Source organism: Zea mays, chromosome 3, assembly GCF_902167145.1.
Source record: "Zea mays cultivar B73 chromosome 3, Zm-B73-REFERENCE-NAM-5.0, whole genome shotgun sequence".
In the NCBI taxonomy this organism is placed as follows: domain Eukaryota; kingdom Viridiplantae; phylum Streptophyta; class Magnoliopsida; order Poales; family Poaceae; genus Zea; species Zea mays.
In genome coordinates, this window is record NC_050098.1 from 131,462,598 (window position 1) to 131,469,335 (window position 6,738).

Here is a 6,738-nt window from a genome sequence, read left to right on the forward strand (position 1 = left end):
CGGGAACAACCACTCCGGGTCTCCTCATCAAGATCCGCCCCGCGCGAATGGCTTTATCCATGGCTCTGTCGCGCTGGGCCCTCAGAGTAACGGAAGTTTCTTCAGCAACTTTGACAGCCAACTGAGCGGTCTCTAGCTCCTGGGCGATGGATTTCTTGGAAGCACGCAGTTCCTTGATAGCAGCATCCTTAGCCGATATTAACTGCCTGAGGCGGATCACGTCGTCCGTGGATTCCTGCAACTTACAGCGATGATTGTCTAACTCCTCCATGGTGAAGCGATGACTCCTCTCCAGGATGGTCAACGAGTTGCTAGAGTCACGATATAGCCTGTCAAGATTGTCACGAGAAGCAACAAGGGCACGTTTTTCTTCCTGCAAACAAGAATCAGCTTCTTCAAACATCAAGCAAGCAATAAGAACACGGCAATACAAGGCACAGTTTCATAAGTCACCTTTTCAGAATCAAGCTGAGCGCGAAGAGTAGAGTTCAGCATGTTAGCGTCATTCAGAGCAGCAGAGGCCTGGGCCAGCTCAGTCTGGCTTTGGGAATACTTTTCCTCAAAATCAGAGCACCGCCGGACTAGTTCAGCCTACTTTGAGAATGTTTCTCTTCAAGAACAGAAAACTGCCGAGCCATATCTAGCGAGAAACAATCAAGCAAAAGGGTCAAATTGAGAAGCAGTTTAATAAGGTAGACGAAGGGAAGCAAAAAAGCACTAACCAACATTCGTCGCCTCTAAGTCAGAGACACGCTGTTGAAGCAGCACCGGATTCCAACGTGCCAGAGACGAAGCTCTTTCTGGAACAGAAGCACCCTGTAACTTCAGCTGACTAGCCATCTCGTCCACCAATGTCTGATATTGAGAGCAGATGAGTGCAAAGACAGCAGTTCGTCAGGTGCTAAAATCAGACTAGAATAGATCATAGTACCTGGAGGTTGGAGAAGAATGAGGGGATTCCAAAATCATGAGAAATCAATTGATGGCTTGGCGCAGGGTCACCATCCGGAGCAGTTTGCAATGAACCAGCAGGAAACAATTCAGTGTCATCAGCAGAGCCCAAAACTTGGTCGTCAGGAACGCTAGCCTCTAAAGCAATTCCCTGACCAAAAGCTTGGGCTACCCACCATGCAACCAGAGTGTGGAGGAGATCCTGCGTGAACATCCATGGAAGTACAAGAGGGAGACCCCGCTCGGACACCCTCGGGGGCTGGGTCATAGTTTGCGCTATCCACTTGACCCGGATCGTCTCCGGCAACACCCTCGGGGGCTGGGCCGCGGCTTACGCTTCCCACCCGAGCCGAATCATCCCCGGCAACACCCTCGGGGGCTGGGTAAGTGTCAACACCATCCTCGAGGCCCAAGTTCTCTACGGTAGCCGCCTCTAAGGCTGAAGGTCCCTCAGCTACTTCCATGGGAGCAAGACGATTCACGTCAGTTTCCTGACCCTCAAGACCGCGCTCCAAGGTCGATGAGGCGCGGGACGCTGCCCGGGATGACCCCAACCCGGCGTCGAACACATCAGCACAAACATCCATCGTGTCACCATCCGCTGGCTCTGATAACAGATCCTCTGGAACCATATCTTCAAGAGTCTGATCAAAGTTCGCCAGAGACAATTCTTGTAGACCAATGAGGGCAGACAGGGCAGGAGAAGGAACTCCACTACTTTCCCCACTAGCAACATATTGCCGACTGTTCTTCCGAGTCAAAGGGACCTCATCTTCTTCCTCCCCGTCGTTTTCATTAGCAACACAGACAGCACCCCCATTGGGATCAGCGACAGATGGAGCACACCCATTGGGATCAGCGACAGGTGGATCACACCCATTGGGGTCAGCGTCAGTAAATTCAGGCACAGGCACTTCTTCAGCAGCAGGAACCAAAGGACCAACATCACGATCCAAACTAGATACTCGCCGAAGACGTCTCTTTTTCTTTTTCTGCTCATCAGCAGGAAAATCAAGTTGATTGGCTCGGCAAGGGCGTTTCGGGCGAACACTGACAGGCCTCTGAATATCCAAGGTTGTACCAGCTTCCGGGAGAGGCGCCGCCACCAATGTCCCAGCAGGAGCAGCATCAGAAGAGTCCTCAGCCAGCATATCAAGCATAGCACTTATCTCTGCATCACTAGGATCCAAAGGCACCTCAACGTGGACCTGCCGTTCATCATCAGGAATTTCTCCAAGCGAGGCAACCAAAGCACAAACTTCTTCGGTAGAGGGTCGCACTCTAAGGCCCAAACCGCCGTCAGCAGCAGGAGGATTCGACACAAAATGAGTAAAGGCCTTGGAAGGAGGCAAGTTCCAGGCCGAGTATGCGACAGGGGCGCCAACATTTGATACCTTGCCTCTGAGTATCATTTCAAGCCGGTTCACCAAGTCTACAGCAGGAATTCTTCTGTTGGCGACCCGGGTTGAGTCAGCTAGACCTCGGTACAGGTAGGCCGGGTATGCCCTATCCTTCAACGGCTGAATGTTCTTGAAAACAAAATCAGCAACCACAGCCTCTGCAGTCAGACCCCTCTCCTTCAGCAGTCCAACCTCAGCCAGCAAAGCCCCTGCCTCAGCCACCTCCTGGTCCGTGGGAGACTCGGTCCAGCTCGGAGTACGAACATCCGGTTGTCTCCCTGACCGTGGAGGGAGAGAATTTCCGTGGTTCTCAACAATAAACCACTCCAAGCGCCATCCCTTGATACTATCCTTGAGTGGGATTTCAAGATAGTCAGTCTTCCTCCCACGGCGCATCTCCAAACTCGCACCCCCACCAGCTGATGCTGCCCCCCGGCCATCCCAGGGCGACAGTGATACAAATACTTCCACAGTCCAAAATGTGGCAGGACGCCAAGAAAAGCTTCACATAAATGAACGTAAATGGAAATTTGCAGAATGGAATTGGGATTCAGATGGGTCAAATTAAGGCGATAGAAATCAAGGAGACCACGGAAAAAGGGAGAAATAGGAAGAGCGAGACCGCGGAGAAGAAAAGGAACATAAATCACGGATTCGTGGGTATCCTCTGTTGGAACAGTGACCCTGTGGCAAATCCGCCAAGAACAGAGCTCCTTCGGAGGAAGGACCCTGATGGACACGAGATGGAGAAGGTCAGGCTCAGAAACAACAGACATATGGTTACATGCGAAAGACAACTGGTTGTTGGGATCGATAGGGGGAATCACCGCAGCGGATGAACTCGAGGCTTTTCGCTTGGGCGCCATCTCAACTCCACCGGCGAACAGAGAAGGAGCCGAATTGCAAAAGGACAGAGAAGATCTGGAGGCAGGAAAGCAAGAACTAGGGCACGGAAAGCAGAGGCGGCTGAAAGCGCAGTACATATGGGGTCTTCCCGGGTTGGATACCGTTTCCAAAAAGCGCCCAGTCAACACCCGGCGGTTACTTCTAAAACACCGGCGCGCCATGTCATCACCCGACGGTTACTTCTAAAGCACCGGTGTGCCACATCATCACTCGACTATTACATTCAAAGTGGCCGACGCAGCCCGTTCTAACTCGGCTGTTATTTCTAAAGCGCCGATGTTACCATCATTCACTCGGCAGTTATCTCTAAAACACCGACGTCGTCTTCAGTCACTCGGCAGTTATCTCTAAAACGCCGACGTCGTCTTCAGTCACTCGGCAGTTATCTCTAAAACGCCGACGTCGTCATAAGTCACTCGGCTGTTACCTCTAAAAGCGCCGACGTGGTCATCAGTCATTCCAGCGTTGATGTGGCTTCGTCATCATTTGGACGCTACTTCAGAAGCGTAAATGTTGACAATAATAACTCGGCCATCACCCCTAAAAGCGACGATATGATGCCCGAGTTACTCAGCTATTATTCCAAAGGAATCGACTTCACAGATAAGGCAAACGGAGGAATGATTCGAGAACTCCAAGTTACGACACAAGCATAACAGATAGAGAACATCACGGACAATAAATATCACGACAATCATCAACTGACTATGAAGCAAAATAATCAACACAGGAGGAGACAAAATCATTCTTCATTAAGGGAAGTTACAGAACTTACAAATCAACTCGTTATGAGTTGATACTTCCCTACTACTACTACTACTACTACTACTACTACTACTACTACTACGCTACACTCTACTACTCTACACTACTAACTACTACTACATTATTTCATTATACTACTTCTAACCTATACTAACATCTAAAGACCAGTGGCATCTAGCCACTGGCCTTGTTGCTGCCCCTGCTGCTGCCGCCGTTGCCACCCTTGCTGCCGCCGTTGCCGCCCCTGCTGCCACCGTTATCGCCATCGTCGCCGTCGTCACCGTCGCCTCCATCGTCGTCGTCGTCTCCGCCATCGCCGCCATCGCCCTCCTCGGACGAGTCCGAAGAGTCCTCCTCGTCCGAGGAGTACTCCGACTCATCCGAGCCCTCGAGCCCGGAGCGCTCGACGGCCCGGATATAAGTCCAGACCTCCGCGGCAATCCCCTGGGAGTCGTCTGAATCGTCAGACGACGCCGGGGGAGAGAAGGGAGCCGGAGACCCCTCAGACTCGGAGGAGAACTCCTCCTCCGAGTATTCCGAGTCGCCGAATTCCTCCGATGGAGGAGTCGGCTTGCGCTTGCGTTTGTTACTCTTGCCCATGGTGGAAATGAAGGGAGAAGAAGAAAGCAAGCAGCAGAGAACAGCAAGAGATGTGAAAAAACCGGAGAGGCAAAGGCACTATTTATAGAATAAGAAGGCAACCGCTCACCTCCTACCACGGTCACTGAACAGTCGCAAAATATTCAATATACGCTTCAACCTGTCTGAAGATACGTCAGGCGGCTGACGCCGTTTCACGCAAGGCAACACCCATTGGGACTCCAGTCAACTGCGTGGGCGATATGATTACACCCGCCATCACATCACATTACTACTCAGAAGCAGCCGGCTAAAACACTCAGCGTACCAAGCCGTCCCTTGCCCACACCCATTGGGGGGACGCCCAGGAATTATCAGTATATTTTTCAAAACTGTCACATCCGTGCAGGGCATGCAATGAATACCTCAAGACAAAAATTAGATATCAGTAAGGATCAAAGGAAAGCCAAATATAGCCGGTGAAGTACAAAGTCTGACCGACAGAAGCGACATGAAGACTAGCCAGGGGACGTCCATCGAACGTCCAATCAGTCGCAGATCAAATAAATTGCACCACCTAGCAAGATATGGGCAGATCACGAACTCAGCCTCAAAGACAAAATACATGATGACCTCTAAAGCATAATATCGATGACATAATGCTGACCTCTAAGGCATTCGGAAAAAGAAAGGATGACTCTCAGCAAAAGGACACGAAATGAAGACCTTCGAGTGGATTATTTTCAAAAATCCACTCGAAGCTCGGGGGCTACACCCATTGCGGTGCACCCCATGAATCGTCATTTCAAGTCAAGATAATGCTAACTTCTAAAGCATATGGCAAGATTAAAGGCAAGGCTGACCTCCAACAAAGTGCAAGCGGAAAATAAAAATGATTTCTGATAAAGACCTTCGAGTGGATTATTTTCAAAAATCCACTCGAAGCTCGGGGGCTACACCCATTGGGTGCACCTCCGGTGCACCCAATGAAGTTCAGGGTCCTACAATACGAAATGTTGATCTCCAAGGCACGAGTGTGAGACAGAGCACCAATTTTCGAGTGATCAAAGCAGAAGGAGACAGTAAGAAATCGTTTTTACCAAACTGCCCAGAAAGCATTTCTTGTCATAAACGAAGACTGCAAGCTGGACCTAGGATCTTTGGGCCGATTATCTCAAAATCAACCTAAAGATCGGGGGCTTGTGGGGGACAGATATCCCCTGGGTCCACTAGAAGGATAAAAGACCTCACGAAAGGCCCAAGGGCCCAATAAATCGTAAGGTCATCCCTTCATGGGCCTGGGGAAGAACGACCAGTGAAGCAGATCGACATAAGGCCGGATCGGTGCGAGCCCGGATGGCCCAACAACGTTGAGCAAGCAACCGCAACAGAGACCCGACTTTCCCGCGCTGGAGCCTCGTACAACGGAACCAGGCGAGGATAAGTCGACAGAACTATAGGAAGATAGACTCAATCAGTTCACTATCTCTTAGGTGCGCATTGTTATCACATCCGCATGTATTGCCTCACGGTCGAATATATAAGGCCTAGGGGGCACCCCTTCAAAAAGATCGATCTCATTACTCAGCCATCCACCCCAACTCTCTACTCTCTAGTGTTAGAGAGCTCCCTTGTAATCCACCACGTAAAGCATTCTCACCAGGACGTAGGGTGTTACGCATCTCCAAGCGGCCCGAACCTGTAAACACTGTCCATTGTTCCTCGTGCATCCGGCACGAACCATTTAGCTACAGTCGGCGACACCGTCCTACTCCTAAAAACACCTTGAGAGGCAACCCCGGGTGTGCGGTCGGACCCAAAACACCGACAGATACTCCAATATTGACACTAATACATATATATTGAGGTGAATTGGAGTGTAACTTAAATTAGTTTACGTTACAATCTACCTCAATATATATGGATTGATACCAATATTAAAGTAACAGACAAAATGGGAACAGAAGGGATGCCGCGACCGCCTCCAGCGTGCCTAGGCCGGCTCCGTGCTGGCCTTGGGCAGCGACCATGAGGGCGGGTGCGGTACTATGGTCAGATACTTTCACCGAAGGAGCGTGAAGGCACAGAGAGTTCTGTTGACCACTAAATTGAGCAGCGGACGGTCCGGCCCTGAGGT